The sequence below is a fragment of the Vipera ursinii genome, assembly GCF_947247035.1.
Source record: "Vipera ursinii genome assembly, chromosome: 1".
NCBI lineage: Eukaryota > Metazoa > Chordata > Lepidosauria > Squamata > Viperidae > Vipera > Vipera ursinii.
In genome coordinates, this window is record NC_139512.1 from 71,395,347 (window position 1) to 71,421,353 (window position 26,007).

Sequence of the window (26,007 nt, forward strand, 5' to 3'; positions counted from 1 at the left end):
GATGAGATATAATATACAATATGCATTATTTATATTCTGTAATCTAATGTGCAATTTAAATAAACATAAAATACAAATTTCAAATGTAGGCAAAGTAAACATACATCTATATTTTATCACTACCTCAAATATTTAAAATTGGTATATGGGAGGAACCTATCTTATTGAAATCTCAGTCTTTTAGTTTGAATTACACTTTTTTGTTGAAGTGTATAATATCACCATCCCTAGATCAAAATAGCTCTCTGAGGCCTCCAGAAAGAACATTATAGACGCCTTTGAGTCTGGGAAGGGATTTAAAAAGATCACCAAACAATTGGACATCAACCATTTCACTGTCTGGAAGATCATCTACAAGTAGAAAAAAATCTCAAACAATTGCCAACATGCCCAGGACCAGCTGTCCCAGCAAGTTCAGCCCAAGAGCAGAATGCAAGATGCTGAAAGAAGACTCTGAGAACCCAAGCAATTTATCATATGACCTACAGATAATCCTCATCTCTATTATGCATTAATTGGCCACAGTACAAAAAGACACGTTTGGCAAAAATAGAGGTAGCATTTCACTAGATGACTCTGATATCAATAGTAAAGAAGGATGGTGTAAATTTTATTTCTTGCACTAGGGCCTAAGCAGCTCACTATTACAAATACACAACAAATCCTTCATTGTACCAGGGGATTCTCAAGGATAATGCAAGATCCACACACAGAAAAAATGAACTTCAACTGAAAGTGGAGCTTGCAACATGTCAATGGCCCTAAACATTTCAGTAAATCCATCAAGGAATTATTGGGGGCAAAAAAAAAAAAGAATTGGATGGTTTTGGAATGGCCAAGTCAAAGTCTGGATCTAAATCACATTGAAACTAATCAAGGAGAGAAGCAACATAGAAATAAGGAGAAATTTCCTGACAGAACAATTAATTAGTGGAACAACTTGCCTCCAGAAGTTGTGGTTGCTCCAACACTGGAAGTTTTTAAGAAGAGATGGATAACATTTGTCTAAAATGATATATAGGGTCTCCTGCTTGAGCAGGTGGTTAGACTAGAAGACCTCCAAGGTCCCTTCCAACTCTGTTATTCTGATATTGTTTCTGCCAAAGGGGGGCAATTACAGATATTAAAGCCAAAGGTATACTTATTTCTTCCACAGAAGGAAATGGCGTATCTGTTAATTAATTTTTTGTTGAATAAACAAGTGCAAAGTCAATTTTTCATAGTTATTTTTGGTTCAATCAATTATATATTGTTTTGTTGTTGTCTGACCCATTGCGACCCTATGGACAATGTTCCTCCTCTACCATCTTCTGGAGTCCATTTAAGCTCACGCCTTAATAATAATAATCAGATTTAAATTACAACATGCTTCCCAGTCTACCACAGCAGATTTAGAAACTGTGTGAAAGAATGAGTACTGGAGCAGCAACATCCATCCTTTTAATAATATCTCCCCTGCTAGATACAATCCTGGTGACACTGGATCATTAGATCTGTATTCCAAGCAATTTAGATTTCCAAAAAGAAACTGCAAATACTCACAATTTCATTTTAGTAGCTCTCAAATGATCATCCAGACCACAGAAATCAAATTGTCTTCTGTATCTTTACAGCTTTGACAAAATAATGGTCCTCTAAATCACGTGTGTCAAACTTGGTGATGTATCATGACTTTTTTTGCCTTTGCAGAGCTCAAGTGGGAGTGGCCTACATGTGACGCATTTGGCCCCTGGGCCGCCAGTTTGACACCCCTGCTCTAAATCATTAGGCATGGAAATCTGTTAATCATTTTGTTGATGAGGTATACTCCATATGTCATGGTCTCACCACAAGCTAGTAGTTTGAGCCAAATTTGAAGCTTAAAATATTTAATGGAGCACAAAACAATCAGAGAAGTAAAGATTAATGAAATATTTTCTGATTAACTTCCACAGATCTTCAAATATATATGAGATAAAATTAAAAGGCAGAAGCTTTAGGTATTTATACAATGTAACGGGATATGAGTAAAATGAAATATATATTCTATGATACAATTATCTGGGATACAGAAAAGCACCAAATGTGACTTTAAAATGTCTAAAGGACTATGCACACACATGCTATTTTTATCTTTTATTACAACTGCCTCCCCATACATACCACCTCCCTCCTGCCTCATAGTCTTCACAACTGAATAGGTTCATTTGAGAAATAACATATGTACTTCTAATCTCAATGTCCCGCTAAGGAGAATTACAGCAGGTAATCATACTTCCCACATTATCTTAGCCATTCAGTTTCTTATTTCAGCATCTCTCGTAATTAGCTACAAAAAAATCTAAGCAGGGCAAGAATAATTTTCAATTAAAAAGGTGCAAGGTAACATTAAAGAGCTTACATTTGCATACCTGGGCTGTGGGACATTAATTCACTGGAAACAGCAGCTCACACACTTCAGCTGGCAAGTGAAGGGATAGTAATTCATCCTTTCACCTTAGAATGTTCACATTTCTTGCAATCAACAACAATGCTTATACCAACGCAAGTAATTTCTTCAACATTTTTTAATTTGCTGCCCAAACTGGTAATCTGATATGAAAGCTGTGATATATACACTATCATTTACTCAAAATTAAATTTAATATCTTCCATAAGCAGCAACAAGCCAACAAACAGAAACCAGTCAGGTGTCAGCTGAGGCCAAGTTGAAAATAAAAGTGAGCTAGTATGCTCTTTTTAGCATTGCTCCTGAATTCCCACCTCCTCACCATAAGCTAACTTTGCTGACAGAACCATATTAGGAATTCTTTCCATAGTGAACAAAACTTATTTACCAACTCATCACAGAAACAACAGATCCACTATATTATTCCAGAATAAGAAACCAAATACAGAATCTGAACAATCTTGTATTTACAAATAAAAATATAGCTACTTTTCTCATTCTTCAAATGATGTAGTCCAAATACTGATAACATGAGCATTGCAGCTCTTTTAATATTCCATAGTTTAAAAAAGTGCCACAATGAAAAACTAAAGTATTTTCATAATCTTGTGAAATTTCAAATTCAAGTTATTTTTTAAAAATTCTATTATATATATCTATACCGTTATTTGTCCAGTTATTCCTTGAAACAAATATCCAAGGTAATTTGTTTCAAGGAACTAACTCAGAATCAAGTTTACAATTAACACTTTCCCAATAAAAGTGTGCCTATATATTTTCATTAGAAAAATATTCAGTCTGTTTCTTTGAATCTTCTCTGCGTAGAATATGTATATACAAAAAGAAGCAACTTGTTGAAAGATCCAAAAATTAAAATCTGAATTGCCACATGACAGACTTACAGAGAAAAGTGAAATTATTGCTTTGCAGTATTACGCTGCACCAACTATCCAAATTTACATGCCATATATCAGCCAACATGCACTAGAACAGACATGTCAAACACAAGGCCCGGGGGCTGGATCTGGCCCGCGAAGTGGTTTCATGTGGCCTGTGAAGCCATCCTGGAAACAGTGAGGGAACGGCCCCCACTGCCTTGGCCCTGGCCCAGAGACCCTCAGATCTGTCCCACTGCTGCCCAGGCCCCCATAGGCACCCTTGATGCGAACGATGTAGAGCTGGCCACGCCCACCCAGTAGGCCATATGCACTCTAGCCACGCCCACCCAGTAGGCCACGCCCACCCTGGCCATATCCACCCGGCCCCTTGTGGGCAATGTTGATGCAGCCCTCAATGAAATTGAGTTTGACACCCCTGCACTAGAATTTTAGAATTCTGTACTTAGAGTTACACCAAAATCCTTACAAGGGGAAAGACTATTTCATGCATCCTGAGAAAAAAGTATAATGCCTGATGTGGGGAAAAAAGTGAAGTTTAAAATTCCCAATAAGCCACAAAACTCACTAGATATTCTTGGGCAAATTGCAAAGTTAAATGAATTTACAATTTAGGATTTGATTTATTTTAAAAGCACATATATTACACTCTGAAATATTAAGACATGTTGATGTAACAACATTGCACTCTGTCAATTTAAACTGCAAGGACAGAAGCAACAATGACTTTCTAGGCAATACAAAAATTTAAAATTGGAAAAACCTAATAAATTGTTAAGATATAAAAGAAATGGAATTATTTGTCAATTTACAATGCAACCAATCCCAGAGGACTCTGGGTGGTACAATACAGTAATATACAAAATAAAAATACAAAATCATAAAACCCCAAAAGCTAATATAGGGCTTCTTGCTGGGAAAAAATATAGCCTTGGGTTGCTTATAGAACAATAATAAGTAGGACTGCATGTGCCTCTCCAGGAAGAGTTTTCATAAAATCATAGGGTTGGAAGGGACTTGGAAGTCATTTAGCCCAACCCCTGCCATTTTATAAGCACAGCCAGATGAACTAATTCTCCTTTACTGTAAGGATATATTAACAGAATTCTTGCAAATCTGAAAGTACTTTTCTCCCTGTCATGTTTATAGCCCAAGAACTAGGTTCTTTCTGATCGTCAGGCCCACATTCCTGTTATGAGCTCAGCTGTCTCTTATCCGATTGTTGTCCTGGCTTTGGCTCTTTCCCCTGTCTACCAAGGTAATTCCCACATACCATGGCATGAGGGGAGGGCTACCATAGAGAATGCCTGTTGTCTTCTCCAGCGGCTCTCAATATTTTCTATACCCCGCACCCCTAGAACGCTTCTTATATATTCTCGCACCCCTTACAAAAGTTTAAAATAACGGCAACAAATTATACATATACACTATAATTTTGAAAACCCAAGTTTCCGCATTCCCTGGAATATCATCTTGTGAGCACCCCTGGTTGGGAATCCCTGGTCTATTCTATATCTCATGAAGCAGATGACTGTCAAAAGGTCCTCTTCCAGTGATTGTATCAGATGGGCAAATTCAATCTTGGGAATATGTTGCCTGATAAAATTCTGATATTGAGCTATATACAGTTTTAAGATAATCACCAGCCCTTTGAAATGGACTCAGAATTATTGTCACATGTTGTATCAGCTATAGCTTCCAAGTAATCTCAAAAGACAGCCTCATATACGACATGCTAGCTAATTGGATGTTGATCAGTTTTTGAGTTACTGAGGTCAGAACACTGTGGCTCAATTTCGTTATTATTGAAGCACTAACCAATGAAAGCCACACTGCCATGTTTTCCAGCTGCTATTTGAGGATAAAATGAAACTGCAAATTCTTAAGTCATCTTCTTTAGGGGAATGCATCTCTATCCAAAGTAATACTAGGATTCATGTTATTGATAGTAACTACAACTGTTCTGTCTTGATAGGATCTGAATGTATTTTGCCCTATCCAGATGCCAAAACCTTCTAGATGCTGGTTCAGGATCTTCAGTTTAGTGCATAACAGTAAGGTATCAAATATTAACAGTATACTTACAATGGTTTAAAAGGTAAAGGTTCCCCCGCACATGCGTGCTAGTCGTTTCTGACTCTAGGGGCCGGTGCTCATCTCTGTTTCAAAGCCGAAGAGCCAGCACTTGTCCGAGGACGTCTCCGTGGTCATGTGGCTGGCATGACTAGATGCCAAAGGCGCACAGAACGCTGTTACCTTCCCACAGTAGTAGTCCCTATTTTTCTACTTGCATTTTTACGTGCTTTCGAACTGCTAGGTTGGCAGAAGCTGGGATGAGTAACAGGCGCTCACTCTGTTACGCGGCACTCGGGATTCGACCCACCAAACTGCCGACCTTCTAATTGACAAGCTCAGCATCCTAACCCACTGAGCCACCACGTCCCTTTACAATGGTTTGCTCTTAAGCAAATAAATTTCTCTCTTCTGATTTCATGAAGTTAGTAAACAGCATGGGGAAAAGCAAAGAGCCCTGTATGACTCCTTATTGGAACTTCCATGGAGTCAATCTTTTTCTTCCCTAATACCTGACTGGAATTACGCACTTAGTAAGAGAGGAACCATTGCAAAAGTATGCCCTCTACTCCCAAAGCTTATAGGCAATCTAAAACAATACCACAGTTAATAGTATTTGTAATTGTATGAAGCAATGACCCTGAGAGGTAGGAAGAAAAGCTACAGATTAGAAAATGGTCAGATAAGAGGCAGATTAGCCCATATACGGAATGGGGGCATGGCAAACATTTCAAAAGGGACCCTTCTTAATTTCTTGAACTGCCAAGGGGGTGGGGGGACATACTTTCAGACTTGCAATATTCTGTTAATATAACCTTACAATAGTACTTCTGGAGTTGGGCCTGTTCTTTTCCTTTTGGGCCTTCTGAAGCTGAAGCCCAACCACTTTCTCAACCTTCTCTAAAATGAGAAGGTTGGAGACTTTATGAACATTATCCAGGAGAATCTTGAGAAGAGGGCATACCACCATCCCTTTCAGAGTAAGAGGGACCACCTTCTCTCTCAGAGAGGCTTTTACCACCATATGGCGGTAAACCACACATTCCTTTCCTAGCAACCTTGATCAACCAGAAGAGACAAGAATCTCACAACTTGATGGTTGCAGCGTCGCAGGGTCACATGATTGCCATTTGCGACCTTTACTTCCAACTTCTAACAAGCAACTTCAATAACAAAGCCAGCAAAAGCTTGTAAATTGCAATTATATGATACAGGATGCATATTCTTTTCCCATATTAACCGTAATTCCCATGGCATTCATGGAATATACAATATGAAAGAAAGTAAGCCCATGAAGAACTACAGTTTCTAACACATTAAAGTGCTTCCAATGTTTTTGTGTATCAGGAAAACATTAAATGAAAGGAGGTAACCATCAACGTTGAGCTATTTTAATCGAGTAGAAGTATCCTGTTTGCAAACTTGAGAATATGGAACAAGTACTCATAACTGTTTCCTGTTTTCATTCACTCTCTGTCCTACAAAACATCGTGCCATTAAAAGCTGCACTTATGTTTCTCTATGTGATTTTGTAAAAAATAGACTCAATATTAGATACATACAATGTATTTTTAAAGCATATTTTTTTCATGGCAATAAAGAACTCCTAATAACAAATAATGCCTCTTTTCCCCTTATACACAAAAGAACAGAACCAGAGAGAATTAACATTAGCTAATGATGCACAATAATATGGCAAGTTTATCAACTCTATTTGTTTTTTAAAAATCAAACACAACAGATTTAATTGTAATGAATACTAATTATTCCTAAACACTAAGTCAGCTGTAGAAGCAGCAATGACTGGGTTTTTTTTGTACAACCTATTTTAAATATCTGCCCTTCCCTTATTAGTATACAAAGAGTTTATTTTCAAATGCCCTGTACTTTTTTTCCAGCATAAAAGCAGTAACCAAAGATAAAAAAACTGAAAGTATATTAAAGCTATTACTTAACTGTTGGGCAAATAGAATTTTTTCCAAACTCCAAAAATATTGACAAACGAATATTCTGTAGAAAGTCTTTTGATATCGTTATTCAATTACGATACATTACGTGTTCAAGAAAGCCCGAATCAAAACACAATAAAAACTCATCACAATTATTTCAGATCTAACATATTTGGGTAGCAGAAGCAAAAGAACAAATATGAATGCTCTAAATTATTTTCAATTTATTAAGTGCCCAACAGTCAAAACCTTTTTTGAAATGTTAAATGGTTAAATGGTAAAAAACAGGAAGAGTTATATAGTTTTGCCTTTAACCTCAGGAACATATTAGTCAGTATGATAACCTTGAAAGATGCACTTTGTATATCAGAGGCACTGTCAAGATTTCCATTACAATAACAATAAGGAAGTCTCATGTATTCTGTGTCTATATTAGCAATGTCTCAATAATAATAAACTAATAAACAGAGACAAATACATGGTCATTTCAAATATTTGACAGGAAGGCCTTTTTTAAAAATGCATGGACCCAGCTTATAGTCACAATATAATTGCAGTTCAATCTATTTTATTCATTTTGTTAAATTTATATTTTTTCCCCACAGATTTATTTTATCTAATTTTGAAACTGCTCATCTCTTTCACAGAGGGAGGCTATATGGAGATCTCCCTCAATTTTGCCCATACAACAACCACCTTATTGGACAGGCTTCACTGAAAAGGGTGAACTTGAACCTAGGTCACAGGTCTGCAACCCGCGGCTCTAGAGCCGCATGCGGCTCTTTCAGCTGTCTCCTGCGGCTCCCAGTCCTTTGTCATGTGCAGTCCAAAAAGAAAAAAGAAAAAAAAGTGGGACTAAAAAAGTTCAACCAATCAATTCAAATATGCAGGGTAGGTGCATATCTCGCTTTGGCTCCACTCTTCAGTCAAACCCTGTTCTGCGCATGCACGCATGTGCACACATTTTTTGTGGCTCCCAGTTTTTCCTTTTGTGAGGGAACCGGTTCCGAGTGGCTCTTTCACTGTTTCAGGTTGCTGACCCCTGACCTAGGTCTTCCAAGTTGTATTTCAGCAATTTAACTACAATACAACATCAACTGTTACTTTAAAAAAATATGTCCAATCCCAAGGGAAAAAAACATGTTGTGTTTAAAGTATTCCTACATATGTCAAATACATGTGGCCTAAATCCCTTTTTTTGCCTTTTCAATTCTTAACTCTGTACTGCTTTATAAATATAAAATATTATTCACTCAAAGCTAAAAAACAATCTGACTTTGTCCAAACCATCAAAACTGATATACCAATTTTCTCCATAACCATTTAACTTAAGACTAGTAGCCTACAATTCTTTATGCTTGTTTTTTTTTAAATCAAAAAACCATAACTCTTCCCCCATAATTAAATTATACTTTTTGTGCTTTTTAAAAAGACTGAACTAATAACAACTCAGCAACTATGATACTTTGCTCCAGTTTACTCTATTGAATAAAATAACAAGGAGTTAGTTTCAAAGATTAACGCCTAAATATGAAGTCTGAGAGCTATCCTTTGTTCAAGTTGGAAAAGGAAGTCCAGAAGGAAAACAGTCTAAACAATGTTTGATTAGCCTATATTACCTGACTCAAATCATTCACACCCTCCACATACTTCACCGTTTATGAGTTTCAAGGTTCAAGCAGTGAAAAAAACAATTGCTTTTGCTAGAACAAAACAAGGACAGATATTATGCCTTATATATGTTTTATTAAATGTATATCTCATTTGTAAAGCCACCCTGAGTCTTCGGAGAAGGGCGGGATATAAATGGAATTAAAATAAATAAATAAATAAATATATATATCCACCAGGAATAGGCAACTAATAAAAATATTAGAATTTTAACTTTTCAGAAGCTTAGTTGAATACTTCATTGGGCCTTAATACATATTTTCATTTATCTCTTACTGTAGTTCTGGTGCAGCCAAGTATATTTAATTAGTAGACAAAGTATCATTACTATACTGCTTCAGGATTAAAGCAGCAAAATGTAGCTACTATCCTCAAGTCAACATTAATAATCTTGCCCATGTATAATTAAACTGTACAGGCTGAAAACCTGTATTTTCTTAAAAAAGTAGATCCTCTTTAGTTAAAAATAAGGGTTGGAGTATCCAATCCAAGTTACCACTACAGAAGAGGGGAAAGGCAATTTTCGCTGATTTCCCCTTCAATTCTGAGGATCAGTCCCAAGAAACTGTGGGACACTTTAGTATGAGAGTCAAACAGGAAAGTCAGAGAAAGATGAAACAAATTGAAATAATATCACTGCTCCATTCCTCCAGTGAACTCTAGTGAGAAATCCCTTCATAAACTTATAATGGTGCTATAAAACTTCAGTCTCTAAAAGAATTTAAAATTTTGAACTAAAATGATAGAGAGGATCCTGCCAAGCACAGCCTTATTACACAATTTGCAGATTTACCAGAAGACAAAGGAAGCACAAGGAAACAACTTGGCAAGACTTCTGAGTTAGCGAGAAATCCAACTATTTCCACATTTTCTCAGATATGACCAATATTTGATGTAATATTATGTGTTATTCAGAAAGCCCGAAATAAACATTTCCCAAAAAAAAAGGAAATTTAAAGCTTATTAAAGAACCTTTTTGCAGATCTCCCACTCCTAAATTCCATATGATCAGTCAAAACGTTTCTCCCAACTCTGGAATTGACAGTGAGATATAGTTGTGCTGCACATGGAGCATATAATAAGAGGAAAGATCCCCAGTTTGTTTCCATCTTCACCATTAGGAATGTGGCAAAGACAAATAAGTAAACTTACAGTATACATTCTTTATAACTATCAATTATGAACATACAATATAAATCAGTATCCATTTTGCTGTCCCTGCTCAACAATCAAGTTTAAAATTTAATGCCCTAAATTTGCAGTAATCACATTTAAAACCCATTTGCACTAAACCTATATTGAATAACCATTTGAAAGCATCACAGACCATGTTCCAAATTCATTTATTGTCTTTTTTTAAACTTCAAATTCTTCACTAATTTCTGTACCGAAGAGGTAAGAAGTAACTGAGTGTTCTTGCTAACAGGATGTGATACACACATGCTAGCTAATCTTTCAAATCAAGTAAATCCTCAGAGACATGCAAATACAGAAAATCCCAGGCACCCATTTAGTTTTTGACATAAAACTGATTTGGTTAAATATCTAAATCATGTAGAAACTTTAACAAGATATTGAAAATTCAATATAAAAAGTAACACAAATATATCCATATTTATATATGTTAAATTTATACTATAGCAATACTATATACATTTACCTACATAGACCAAAACTATTTTAGAAGTGACTTGATAGAACACAATCTAGAAATATATTTTTTAAAAAATCAAATAATGAGAATATAAACCACTATGAAAGAAACCATCAACATACTACAACTATTATAAGACTGTTGGGAAATAAACATCAAATTCTAGGCCTTAATCTTACTTCTTTCCCATATATTAAAATAACTACAAGGAATAAATTAAAGAAATGAGATGTAGAGTAATACTGTAAGATTAATGATCAATATAACACTATAAATGATAATAGTGCAGTTTAGAACAAAAAGTATAATAGCTTACAATTAAATGTTCAAAAGTATTCAAGAGATATCACCATTTGATAGCATTAAGTTTTCACTTACATGTTTTGAAAATATTAAAAACGAGCTTTTCAATGTGAAGCAGTGCAACCTTTATACATAAAGTCCCACTGCATCCTGACTCAGAATTACAATCTAAGCAAATTAAGAGTATATTCTCTCTCTACAGGTTGACATCAGTATCATATTCGACTGTTTCTATTCCAGTAACCAACTACCTGATACACTCACCAAGTCTTACATAAAGCTTCTCAGAAAAGGCTGTTATCAAAACTGATGTCTTCCCAGCTTTTTAATCCAATAACAGACTTACTTTTTTCCACTTACACCTTCTTTCACCTTTGCCGGCTGATTACCAAACTGAAGCTGCATTATGACTTACATTTAAATTTTCATTTTTAAAAGCCCAAATATTTTGGGGAGACTAGGAAAAGAACGATTTTATCCAGAAATTTTCTCTTTTTAAAAATAACCCAACGAAACCGCAGAAAGCCCAGCTTTCTTTCAGAAAGCCCACGTTTGCTCAAGTAGTATTACCTAAGCCAGCTGCAGATTGAGACACAAAGAAACCGAAAAGCATTCCATTTGCCACTCCACCCTCTACGAAGTATATTTCACATAATACTTGTTTTGTGAAGTCAAGCCAGCCTAAGGGTTTTTTCCCTTTAGCCACAGGAGGAGAAGCTACAAGAGCCTTAATTCGTCTCCGTTTCAGAATCCATGGCTGACGTTAGAGCGTCCTCCAGGAAGTGCTCCAAACCTTGCCTTTTCCACACAGGAGCTTCGTCCAGACAAGTTTCCAAGTTTCCCAGGCAAGGGGAATGAACGTCCACCACCCCCAGCCTCCCTTTTAAGAAAAGGGAAAGGGAACTGCGGCCCGTTTCCATTGCGGCCGACCCCCTCCCTCCCCCTCCCGCCACAGCAGGCAGAGATCCACAGATAACTGACCTTCACCTCGACTCTCAAAGCCACCCTTGACCTTTGCAAGCCATCCTCCCTTGCATCTGCTGAAAGGGGGGGGGGGGAAGCCTTCAGCAGTCTCGCCCTTCCCAGGCTCTGGGAAAGCAGGTGCGAGCGCGCCTGGCAAGGCAACAACAAGACGAGCAACTCTGACCGAGCTCTGCTGGCGGAGGCGCCCAAACCAGCCGTCTTCCGCACTGGCTTTACCCGTTTGGGTAACAAAGAGCCAGGAACCGAAGGGAGGGGGGGGGAAGAAGAGGGAGGCGCCTTCAGACCCTTCCACCCCCGCCTCCAAGACACTCCTCCTCCTCCTCCTCCTCCTCCCAAGCTAGTCGCCACCAAGCTACTCACCCAGCGGCCCGGGCAATTCGGGCTGATTCGGAACTGGGCAGCTACTTCCCCAATTCCGCTCCGCGGAACCGGGAGCCCGGGTTACCGCAAGGCCGGCCGGCCTGCCCTTGGCTGCCTGGCGGCGGGAACGGCGGGGGAAGGGGGAACGGAGCCGCCGTCTCCTCCTGCCGCAGGGCTCGCGGAAGCTGCAACCACATTCACGGCGAGCAGAGAGTCCCGCGCGCCACGGGAAGAGGCCGGGCACGGAGCGTCCCGTCTTGGTCCGAAGCCCCGCGCGCGCGCGCGCGCGAGAAGGCGCCGCTTCCGAAATGCCGGTCGCCTACGCTTGCTTTCGCTGTTGCTGCTACGCTTGCTGCCGCTGTTGCCGCCGTTGCCGCCGGCGCCTGCTTTGCCCTCCGACTCCCTTCAACTCGGCTGCTCCGGCTTCGCCGCTGCCAGAAGCAACACAGCCGCTCCGAGCTGGCGCCACCCACTCTCTGTAGCGCGAGCGGGCCTCACGCGCCGGGCCTGCCGAGGAGGAGGAGGAGGAGGAGGAGGGGAAGGAGGCGGCCCTTACGCGCGCGGGTTTAAAGGGCCACTTGACTGGCGAGCCAAGGCCGGAGGGAGAGGAGCTGAAAAGGGGAGGGGGCGGGGCCTCGCCGGCTTAAACAGCCAGCGCCTAGCTGCACGTGGACTGCCAGCGTTGCTGCACGCTGCCCCTTCTCGCCCGCGCGGCCGACGTGGTGGTGGTGGGGACCCGCAGGTTTCCTTCACGAGTATCGAGGACGGCGGTGTCCAGATAAACCAGGGGTCTTCAAACTTGGCCCTTTTATGACTTGTGGACTTCAACTCCCAGAATTCCTCAGCCAGCAAAGCTGGCTGAGGAATTCTGGGAGTTGAAGTCCACAAGTCATAAAAGGGCCAAGTTTGAAGACCCCTGAGATAAACCAAAGAAAGCGGCGTTTTGTACTAATCTCAACGGGGGAAATACTAGATGATTGTCTATTTTTTATTTGAGGTATAGAATCTGGAGATATATACAATTATAGATTTCTAATATTTGGTAATTAAAGGTTACTTAGCCTGGGATGTACGAGAAAAAGAAATTAGGGGTAGTATTACACTCCCCGGTCCTGTCTAATGTTGTTGTTCTTGTCTTTTTTGGTGTCTAGGATGTGTTGGTGTTTTTTCTATTTGATGCACCTTTTAGTACTTTGTAATAATGTTCTTGTTTTTTTATTTAAAATTTGTTTAATAAAAAATATTTAAAAAAAAACAAAGAAAGCGGCGTTTTGTACTCGGTGTGACATGCCCCGTTTTGCATTCCTTTTTACTTTGGAATGTTCTCGTAAAACATTCCTCCTCCCTCCTCTTGTTCGAGGTAAGCAAAAACTTGCAAGATGCCCTCGACGTGGGTCTGCATCGACTCAGGAGAGGCGCTTTTTTCAACGCAAAAAAAGCCTGGTGCGTAAGAACACACTCTTTTGACAGTCAAAACTATTTTGAAATCTTCCCGAGGATTTCTCCTATCCTTTTCATCCGAGCCCTGTTTTTTGTGGTTTTTTTTTGCTATCACTTCCATTCTTCGAGGAAAAATCCCTTTTGCAAGATAGAAAACTTGCTTTGGGGTGCGGGACTTTCTAGAGCAGTAAAATTGGATTGGGCCACTTCAGTCGTTAGTCTTTCATCGGCCAGAAATCTGCTTATTTGTCATTCAGCCTATCTCGTGTTGAGTTGTTTTCAAGTAGAAGTGAGTATGAAACAGAAATACGTGTTTTGCTCCAAACCTGGAACAAACCATTGCAAGAAGTTCCATTTCTGTTTCAGATTGGCAGAAATTCAGCCTGTTCTGGATTTTGCCTGAGTGTTAGAGCCCCTCCCAGTGGCATCCACTGCAAGTAATTAAGAAAACCAGGTGGTGTGTGATGATGTCATGATAGAGATGCAAATATATATGTATGCAAGTTGTTGCATTGCAAGATGATATTATGCACATTTCCTTCCTGCCTCAATAGAGGCCCATAAGCCCTCTTATCTTTATCTGCCAAGAAACAGCCAGATGGATGTGGAGGGAAGCCTATTCTTTAATATCAGTAGAAATAATTACCTGTTTTGTTTACTAACACTTCACTTTTCCAGACAGTGAAGATGATCATGAAACAAATGCTAGAAATTTTCCAAACTCTTACCTAAATTGGAAAAAAAAAATGTTTTGGTGATGACCTAGGCCAGGGGTAGGCAACCTCAGCTTTTTTATGACTCATGGACTTCAACTCCCAGAATTCACCTCTTGCCTGATACTGGCCACAAGCCTGATTGCTGTGTCTGTGTTCTTTGAGTTAGGATGAACTTCCTTTCACTGACCTCAATGGGAAGACAATTTCTGGTGTCACATGGGCTCTAGTTATGCTACCATAAGAGCATGATCTTTGATTAGAGGGATATAAAATACTGCCTGAAATGTGTTCCTCCATGTGCCTATCATGTTCTGCCCCCAGCTGCACCCTGTTGTTGCTTGTCTAAATTGACAGAATGTTCCACCAGCATATACGGGAATTTTACCAATTGTGGTGTCCTATCTCAACTTTCCTCTCATTCCTTCCCCTCTTTTAAGTTTTTCAGCTTGCAGATCCTGAATAAATCTGAAACTTCAAAATACCAGTGAGCAGAGCCTTTTCAGCATATGGTGATTTCAAAATAGTAAATCATATAAATATTAGGTGTGATTTCAGCCGCCTCAAAAAAGGACAATTGCATCATAAGATGTGCTAAAAATCAGAATGCAGAACTACTAGTATGTTCTGATAAAGTTTTGTTTTTGTAGGTCATTTTAAAAAAATTGAAAACTAAACTAACCATCATTGAGAGAAGCTATGACGATACTGTATCCTTTATTACAGGGGTCCACAATCCCCAGTCTGTGCACTGGTACTGGGCCGCGGCATGCCAGCAACCAGTCCACACAAACAAGCAAAGCCCCATCTGTGGGATGCAGGCAGCACACAAAACCACACACTCCCTGGTGCCCAAAAGGTTGGGGACCTCTGCTTTATTATACAATTGTTTTGTCAAAAATTGAGTGAAAATCTACTGTATAAAAGAATCGGTTGGTTATCAAGTTCTTTCTGCAACCACAGCCACCAAACAAGTTTATTTTTAGCAGTGTGGTCAAAAGATGCAAATATTTCTTACCTATGTATATTTGCTTAAGATAGTATCTTTAAATGACTTTAATTGCTTAAATTAAGGGAGTGTCCTACCAAGAAAACAAGGGCATTCATTAAGAAAGCCACATCTGAATGGTAATATGACAGATTTGTTTTTCAACATTTTTTTTGAAAGAGTTTTTCAGTACATTTTATCTTAAACAAAACCCCTCCCAACCCACCCACCCTTCCCAACCCACCCCAACCCTCCCTCCCTCCCCTTCCCCCCTCCCCGACTTCCCAGATCTAAATACAAGGTATAAAAGTAAAAACAATCATAATCTACCATATGCTAACAACAATACGTTATTAAGTCTATCGCACTTTAACTCTTGTAAAATGACTACAAGCAATATAAATATCACATCAATACTTATTCAAATGCTAAATGAAACTTTTTAGTCCCATATTTATATGCTAGAGATAAGATTAACGAAGCAGATATTGATGTATATTTGAGGAATGCTAGTATTCCGGTTCTTACACAAGAACAAAAGGAAGAGATGAATCAATTGATAACTGAGGAAGAAATTCTTTTAGCAATTAAACAATTGAAAGTGGGCAAAGCGCCAGGGATGGATGGGTTGACTGCTGTGTATTATAAAAATTTAGAGTTTGAGATGATAAAGCCATTAAGGGAATTGTTTCAGACAATTCAAATGGGAGGAGGGGTGCCTCCGTCTTGGAAAACTGCTTTTATTTCTTTGATTCTGAAGGAAGATCAGGATGTCACTCAAGCAAGAAACTATAGACCAATATCACTTTTGAATACGGACTACAAGATATTTGCTAAGGTTTTAGCTAACAGATTAATGAGGGTACTGCAACAGGTAATTCATGGTGACCAAACTGGGTTTATAAGTGGTAGACAAATGAAAAATAACGTGAGGCATATAGTTGATTTGTTGGAATTTCTGGAAAGAAACAACCAGATCCCTGCAGCGCTGATCTTTTTGGATGCTGAAAAAGCCTTTGATCAATTGGATTGGCAATTTTTCATGAAAGTATTAGATAAAATGAATTTTGGGGATAAATTTTTACAACCAATTAGGGCATTATATCAAAAGCAAACAGCCCGTATAATAGTAAATAACAGTCTGGCCGAAGTATGTAATATTGAAAAGGGCACAAGGCAGGGGTGTCCGTTATCACCTCTATTATTTGTTTTAACATTGGAGATATTATTGATTAAAATACGGGATTTGGAAAAAAATAAGGGAATTCAAATAAGAGATCAGGATTATAGATTGAGGGCGTTTGCAGACGATCTGGTTGTTACGGTGACCCAGCCAGAAAATTCTGTTTTAGAATTGATGGAGGTAATAATGCAATATGGGAAAGTTTTTCAACATTTTTGATGATTGGTTTTTCTCTCTTTCCTCAATTATAGTTATTATGAGCCAGAAATCCAGCACAAAACACAGATCTGAAGAAATGGGAAATTATTGTTAGAACAGTACAAATGAGACATGTGACATTACAAGCCAATTAAACCTTTCAAGATCAAAAAACATTTCCCTGTTATATTATAAACTCTGATTTTCTAAAAGGGGGATTGCTTCCAATACTTCCAATACTCCATTTCTTTGACCAAAGTGTAAAAAAAATGATCCAGCCAATTCAGTAGCTGTTTGCAATCATATCACCTTAAGAATTGTTTAGGTATATGAATTGATAGTTCGGATCTTGGAGAAAGAAACACAAAACACTCTTAAGAGAATTGATACCCAGAGCAAATTATGTTGATGAGAACTTGCTGTATTAATCAGGTAGTCCTCGACTTACAACCACAATTGAACCCAAAATTTCCAAGAGACAATCATTAAATGAATTTTGCCCCATTTTATGACCTTTCTTGTTGCAGTTGTTAAGTGAATTGCTGCAGCTATTAGTAACACAGTTATTAAGTGAATCTGGCTTCCCCATTGCTTGTCAGAAAGTCGCAAAAAGTGATCACATGAACATAGGACCCTACAACTGTCATAAATACAGGCAAGTTGCCGAGCATCCAAATTTTGATCATGTGACCATGGGGATGCTGCAAACGTTGGAAGTGTGCAATATGGTCAAAAGTCACTTTTTTCAGTGCTGTTGTAACTTTGAACAGTCACTAAATAAATGGTTGTAAGTTGAAGACTACTTGTATAGTGTTTGTTATATTGTTTGTTGATATTTCAATCTTTACCAGGGATGCAGAAGTAAGGAGCTATAAAAGCTTTTCTTTCATTCCCCAGACTATCTCAAATTAATAATAATCAAATACACGGAAAATAATTGAATATTTAATCTCTGTAAATTAAAATAAATGAAATAAAAAATATTTTTGTCCCCGTTCAACCCTCCTCTTTGTCTTGTGACTCCACTTATCGTTTGAGATACAGCCCATAGCATGCTATTCTAAAGCCAAGCAAGGCCTTAGAGAGAAAGAAATGACGCCTATCCCTTAACTCTTGTCTACTCCAAGAACTGGCAGTGGCCATCCCTAACTTCTCTTTCATTCCTATTGGACGTAAATTAAAAATATAATTTGGACATTTTATATGCAAAGCTCTATCACTGACCTGAAACCTTTCTCAACAGAGCCATAGAGTGTTATGTAGAAAGCACTTTTGTTATTCATTTGCTGACTGCAGTTGAGAACATAAAAGGGTTTTTTTGTGTTTCAATCTGTATTTTGTTTAATCCTCCAATTTACTTTTTTTGATAACGGTAAATACACACATAATACATGTATAATGGGCATTCTTCATTCCAGCAGTAATAGAAGACTTGTAATGAAGCACTGGCTCAAAAGACTAGGCATCCTAACAAGTTAGACAACCTAACTAGTTAGGCGACCTAACTTAGGCGAAGTTGGATTTAGCATAGGACAAGGGAACAATTACCCAGTGTTCTTCCCCATCCACACCTCAACAGCCTCCAGGCACTGGGGAGAGAATTGCAATGGCATAGATATAAATATATAATTACTAGGTATCATCAACATACTGATGATATCCTACTCATGTTGAGGGTGATCTCCCCCAGCGACTTCGTATAGATCAGGGGTGTCAAACTGCCAGCCCGTAGGTTGGTTGCATCATACAGAGGCCACGCCCACCCAAGCTCTGGCAATGCAAAAAAAGTTACGATATGTCATGACACATCACATGATGTGGCAAATTTGACACCTGTGATATAGATGTTTGAAGCAAGGGAAGGGTAGAAGCCCCACAAAGGAAGGACCTTGAGCTTGTCTCTCCCCACCCACCAGCCCCAGCTGGAACAAAAGAAGAATCCACTCCTAATCTCCTCAGCTGGTCCAGAAGTTATAGTTCTAGTTAGGACACGGGTGCCAAACTTGCCACGTCACATGATGTATCACAACTCTTTTTGCATTGCTGGCAATGGGTGGGCGCAGCTTCGGTAGGATGAAACCAGCCCGCGGGTGGCAGTTTGACACCCCTGAATTAGGAAGATGTACTCTAGCAATTTTGTTGTTGAATATCTACAATCTCAGAACACTGGGTCTAAATAAGGGCAAATCTGTTTCTGTTAAAAGAAAGGATTTTTCCTAATTTTAATACTGGCAGGTGGTTTTCTAGGCTCTTGATTATAATAAATTGCACTTCATATGTATTTGGCAATATTTTATACACCAGCTGCTTTCGGGGTTCCACAAACAGCACCTGCAAACATAAATTTGTAGCTCAATTGACAGCTGCAGAGCAGATGGGCACATGGAGTCTGGAATTGCTACCATTTTCCTAGCAGAGTTTGCATCTTTAACAACAAAATAACTTATCTTTTACAGACTGCTTCCAGCAAGTAAGTGCCATTGTGGGGAAACTTGCTGAATTTCAGTTTGTTAAAACTAAAGGGAAAACTAAGTTAGCTTGCTTTTCTCAAATGCTCTATAAATATACATGATACACAAAATGATACATTTTGTCTTACATGTCCAAATTTAGCAGAAGGCAGAATAGAGATGATCAATAAATAGAACAATAGAAGAAATCTGATGCATTTAACACAAGGATGTGATTTCATTCTAATTATGCCTAAGTGTTACCTATTGAAAATGGTCCCTATATAAACAGATTCTGTACAGAGGCAGGAAACAGCTGTATTATCAGCTAGACAATATGCACCAGGACAGGAAAGTAACAGTTTAAATACAACAAAAGAGCCACATAGGATTTTGATCCTTTTTATCTTCCTTCTGCAGCAAACATCATTCCCATGTTGATCCAGTGGGGGAAGGAGAGCAAAAGAAGTTGTCTACATACAAGAGTGGATACTTTAGGGAAAGACTAAGTTTCAGAACACATATAACTCTTAATCCTGTTTCCTAAGCCAACAGAAACTGAAGGATGTGCATATGAACATGGCACTCTTGCATTGCCAGAGTTCTTTGCAAGAGAAAATACCGGTAAAATGTTTCACAGAGCTGAAGAGATCCAAGGAAATCCTGTGAAAAAGAGATCTTTCCAACCTGTGGGAGCTTGTATATTCTAATAGCCAGTGCTTTTTTTGTAAAAGAAAAAGGTGCCGGAACTCACATATGTTATACAACCCGCCTTGCCTACCCTACAAGGTTCCATCCAAAAAAGGTGCCGAAACTCCGTTCTGAGCGTTCTATGAGAAAAAAGCCCTGCTAATAGCCAATATCTTCCAAGACCTTGTTCCTATCCTCATAATTTTCTTAACCAAATCCATGTTTTGCAGATGGTTGCCAACTCCTATAATTTCCAGCTAGTAAGGGGGGGGAGAGGGTGCTCTTCTCAGCTGGGAGAAGAACTGTTGCTTTTGAAAATAGTACCATTTGGTAGAGGTGGGAAAACTAAGTTTAGAATACATGCTCAAGCATTGGAATCCTTCAAACTCAGCTCTTCTCACCAGAATCCTGGTGAATCAAGTTTTTGGGAAATCTTATACATGTGTCTTTAGACTTGGAAGATTGATAACAAAACAGTCTCAGTAATTATGCATTTTTGCCAACAGCTGCTTTCCACCTTTTGACAAGTGCAGTCATTAGGGAATATGGGGGCTACAGGCTTCAGGCCCTGAATTTATAAAGAAAAGCTCTCATAGTTACTATTGCTCCTGATTGTTGTTCTTTCTCACTCATCTACTGTATATACAGATGTATAAATCCATCTGTGGATAAGCCGAACCCAATTCTTGGGGTGTATAATCACGTTATCTACAAGAATGTATGGTCATATTTAATCATGCCCCATTTTTCGCAAAACGTGAACTAGTTCCATTCCCCACCATCCAGTCAGAGCTGAAGAAGCTTCTTGGATGAGAAGCGAAACATCGTCAAAGGAAAACAAGAAACTCCACTTGCATTGTGAAAAAGCATCTTTGGGATAACTATGACCTGGATGACTGAGAATCTCCATAGACGTTTAGTTCATTGATGAAGTCATAATGCAGTATATTTATTTGGGTATTGCAGCAACTGTTGTTTTGAAAACCCACTTACGCTTTATACAGTACAATTGTAAATTAAAAGATGTCACTAATCTTTACATGTTCTTAATTTTTGTCAAGAATGGATTGGAAGAGAGCATAACCTTGAGCCCTGTGGTTTGTCATGTGGTAAACTAAACTCTGTTTGTTTACTTATTTAAAAACATGCATGACTTTCACTTTACAATTAGCTGCTTTTACATTGACAATCCTGATAGAAATGGGTGTGGGTAAAGACTCTATGTTGGGAACAGGCCAAATGGTTCTGTCCAAATCAGCTTTTGGAAAATAACTCAAGGATTTTCAGAAAATCTGTGTATTGGGGCCTTCCCAATCAATCTATCAATTAGAACTAGAAGGGACCTTGGAGGTCTTCTACTCCAACCCCCTGTTCAAGCTATGATCCCCTCACCTAAGCTATGAGCTTATATACAATTTATGTACAGATGACTATTATTTTTATTTAGGTATTATTTAGGTTTGCTTATTTTCTTATTTAAAACATTTTAACCTGATCCTAGCTGCCCAGAGTAGCAATTTGCTAGTTCACCGTATAGCCAGTTTCTATTGCACCACTGGATAGCTGTTATTTGGGCCATCTCTCTTCATAGCCAGGTCTTCAAATTAGAAGACACTATGGGTGCAAGGAGATGGCCAGTTTGATGGACCCATACTCTCCCCACTGCATGGTGGTCTTGGAGTACAGGAGCCAGTGAGGAGGGTGGCTTCCCAACTAAACTAAAGTGGTGAATAAGCTGCTGGGCTAATCCCTCTTCCTTCCATATCTGTCTGCACTACCAAGAGAATGGCTAGTAAAGCATGTCAGATTGTATCCACACCAATAACTGGATAAAAGAAGAAACAGTTTTTTAAGCACCAGGATAGATAACGGCATCATAAAAGACAGTCTCAGATACAGGTTGGAGACCAAATGAAGACAAAGATCCTCAGACTTCAACAACAACAACGAAAAAGTTGTGAAGCACATCTGTGCAATGGTTTTGAAAGTGACAAATGGTCCTGTTACTCCCTGCCTCTCTTTCTTGCCCATGCAGAATCCACAGAACTTCCATTTTATCAGTATACTAGTTATTTCTATCCTAGTGCATAAGAGACTCCTTTAAACATTTGTAAAGCAATTCAGTACACAATTATGGACAGGAAGGTAAGAAAAACACATTTAATCCCTGCAGGGAGAAAGTTAATTTGACTACCAGTTGGTGGATGTAGGGAAAAAGCAACATTAGGCTTTCTTTTTATAGCAGAAAAATTATCGCCACACGTTATTCTATACTGTTAATAATAGCATGGTAAGTGAAAATCCAGCAAATGCAACTGTAATGTGAAGAGGTCAAAAGAAAGGTTAGTGGAATTCTTCCCTTATTACAGCCTTCAGATGCCACCATGCATAAGCCAACAGATAAGGAATAAGCACTGAAGAGCTTTCAAAGGGAGGATTCTCCCCAAATATCTCAAAGGTCTTCATAGATGAGAATCGGAGATCAAAGAACTCTTTGATTTTATCTTGACTCATGCAGGGTGGCCAGTCAATGTATCACCTATGGAAGCCAAAGATCTCCATAAACCTTTATATGTTAATGTGTCAGTGCAAAACAAGAAATAAATGTAAATATATTCACGAGGAAGAGACGAACGCCTAGTTCTATAGATGAGACATGAATTTTCATACAGTTCAACTAACCTTCAGATAGAGGATGCTTTCTCCAAATTAGCCATCAATACTATGTCATTCTTCACTATGGGAATGAAGAAAAAAATGTTAGTTGCTCATATTATAATGCAGTGTTGCTTTTTTCATTTTTATCGTTCCATAAGTATGAAAAGCTATTTTAACTACAGATTATGATTGCAATGTACTGTAATAAATCACTACTATTGTCTGCCGCATATTTTACATTATTTTTCTTAAGACTGTATGAAGTGTTCTTTATACTGAAAATATTCAAGAAGCAAAAAAGGCTTTGGGTTGTTGTTTTTTTTCCAGGTGAAAATGTAGCTTTCCATAGAGCTGAGTTGTTGATCAGAAGCACAGTTCTTCTAGTTTACCCTAGAACCAAAGTAATCCAGTAAAATTTACCTAAGCAAAATCCATAGATGGTGGGAGGAGATACAGAGATAAGAAGTTCAGAGTATTGCTACTGTGTAGGTGAAAAGAGGTTTTAGTAGACCAATAAAAGCAGATAGTAGTTTTGCTACAGAATGCCTAGGATTGCAAAATAAAAAATAAAAAAATAGCTTACCTATGAACAATTTCCTAGTTCATTTTGGGTAGTATGACTTGGGGAAGTAGTCATAATCTCCATACCTGACCAGCACAGGGCAAGATAAGTATGCCAACAGAGCCTCCCTATTTGTACCTTCTTCTGCGCAATTGTTTATTGGTTTACACTTAATAGACAAAATCTTGTTATAACCTCTTAACCTAACACATATAACCTAGGTCCTAGGATCTGGTTATCCTGAACCTCTTCCTCCCTCTCCCATCCAGTTCACCATGTGCAGCCTTTTATTTTAGACTTCTCTCTGTGATGTACTCTTCTAAGATCCCACACAGGCTCTTGATAGTGAGATTGGTAGCATTCAATTAAAAAAATCCCCCAAAGACAGTCCTTCTTCAGGTGCACTTTTCCCCACATTCTCCTTCATTTTGTCTTAATTCATGCTTAAACAATTGGAGTTCTTCCAACTACCGGAGTTCTTCCAAACTCATACCTATTGCTATTTAAGCCTTGCTGAATCAATGAAAAATCCATTTAGATCCTAACTTACACCCCACTACATTTTGTCAACTGCCAGTGAGCGGAGAATGCAAGGATATTTACCATTTGAAAAGATGCATGCTGCTATCTTCCACAGAATCCTCTAACAACTGAACATGGGGAATCCTGGAACTGATGCTCTTTGTCCCTTACAAAGGCAGCAAGGGAGTGGATTTTACCAAAAATAATAATTGCTATCCTTTGGTAATATTCTTAGAGCATTTCTATACTCATTTGAATTTATCAGATTTTTTTTAAGTATGATGTCCACTACTTGAGGTGATGTCTAACCAATGGAGAATAATGGTGATTTAGAGATTATAGCTCTATTGATGATATGATTTAAATAATAGTGATGCTACTACAAAAAGCCTGAGAGACTTCCTGGAGTCAGGTACCATGGTTTTAAGAAGAGATAATTAGATAAGGCTCTGGAAAGGGGCCTGTCTTCCATAGCTACAAGCCTTAATCTTAGATATTTGCATGTTCAGGCTTTGCCCAGAAAGAATACCGTAATTATTATCTGAATCTCCTTGCAGAGATGAAATTATCTGTCACCTCTAAAATAGCTAAACATTGTGTTGGTGCAATGAAAATGAAACAACAGCAGATGCAAGTCTGAACTCTGCAGCATTTCCTTTTTAATTATGTTTTAATGTAATTTACTGACTGTTGACCAAAATAAAGACCGCAGGTTCAAGCTAAGGATTATTTTGAACAGCATTAATTTCAGCAGCTGTGATCTGAAATATAAAATCAAGGATATCCAGTAATCTACCAAAACTCTTAGAATGGTTCTCTTTGTTCTACTTGTCTCACTCTGGCAACAGGGAAAATATAGAAAGCACAGGCACATTTTCCTAGTGCAGGGTTTCCATACTCTTTCAGGCTACAGAATGGGTTATTTATAAAAGAAATTCTAGGAGCTCTGACCAAGATGGAAAGTATAACAACAACAACAACAAAAAGTTGGAAGGCACCTTGGAGGTCATCTAATCCAACCCCCTGCTTAGGCAGGAAACCCTATACCATTTCAGACACGTGGCTGCCCAGTTGCTTCTTAAATGTTGGAGCATTCACCACTTCTGGAGGCAGGTTGTTCCACTGGTTAGTTGTTCTAACTGTCAGGAAATTTCTCCTTAGTTCTAGGTTGCTTCTCTCCTTGACTAGTTTCCATCCGTTGCTTCTTGTCCTGCTTTCAGGTGCTTTGGAGAATAGCTTGGCTCCCTCTTCTATGTGGCAGCCCCTGAAATATTGAAACACTGCTATCATGTCACCCCTCACCCTTCTCTTCATTAAACTAGACCAGGGGTAGGCAACCTTGGCTTTTTTTTATGACTTGTGGATTTCAACTCCCAGAATTCCTCAGCCAGCCACACTGAGGGGAAAGGGAGAGGTTTCCAAGCTGAGCCATGCTGGCTCAGGAATTCTGGGAGTTTGCAAAAAGGGAAATTAGAGATGAAGTTATACAAGCTGCTTATGATGCTAAAGTTGTGATTGCTGATCAAGAAGTCTTGGTTCTAAAAGAAATTCCTCCAAAGATTTTAAGGAGAAGGAAGGATTTTACATTTCTTGTGCAAGAGCTCAAGCAACGAGATATAAGGTTCAGATGGAAGATTCCAGTTGGGTTGATGGTGATGCATGAAGGTAAAAGGTACCGGCTGGTTACTGTGAAGCAAGCGCGTGATTTTTACAATAACATTTTAAAAGCAACCCCATTAACACTTCTGGAAGCTGCAAAGGGATCTGGAGAAGGAGAACATCAAGAGGCTGAAGCAGAGGAAAACGGTGCTGGAGGAGATCAAGCTATAACTTCTTTGGATGATCCTAGAGAGCAAAGGGTAACGCGTGCTGCTTTAAAACGATCAAAAAAAATAAAAGAACAAGACCAGCAAAAGTCTTTGGAACTTCCACAACGTACTTACAGCCAAGCAGTGGGAGGAGCACGGCCTAAAGAAGATAGTCCTATCAAAGCAGTGCTCCAAGAGCTTTGGGAGGATATGCATGGCAACTAAATTTTTAACTTGGAACGTTAATGGACTAAATTCACCACAGAAGAGGAAGAAAGTTTTTCAATATTTAAAACAATTCAAGATAGATGTTATATGTTTGCAAGAAACGCATATTAGAGTTGTGGATCAAAAGTATTTATCGAACTCAAGGTTGGGTACGCAATTTGTTGCTTCTGCAATGAATAAGAAAAATGGAGTGGTTGTTTATGTTAAAAGTGCCTTAACAGCAGACTTAATTGAAGCAGATAAGCATGG

The 26,007-nt window shown here is 38.7% G+C and overlaps 2 protein-coding genes across 4 annotated transcripts in view; both read right to left on the minus strand.

Moving 5' to 3' along the window:
* SUSD6 (sushi domain containing 6) overlaps positions 1-12,919 on the minus strand; it is a 46,901-nt gene extending 33,982 nt beyond the window's left edge. The window contains exon 1 of one of the 3 annotated variants that reach the window (XM_083379574.1): positions 12,319-12,919. The gene's annotated coding sequence lies outside the window, so the exon portion shown is untranslated. Of the gene's footprint in view, positions 1-11,955; positions 12,164-12,318 lie in introns of those variants that run through there. The other 2 variants (XM_083379575.1, XM_083379573.1) reach the window with 2 other exon arrangements.
* Positions 1-26,007, minus strand: part of PLEKHD1 (pleckstrin homology and coiled-coil domain containing D1) — a 346,726-nt gene that overhangs the window by 247,728 nt on the left and 72,991 nt on the right. The gene's annotated exons all lie outside the window — the stretch shown is intronic.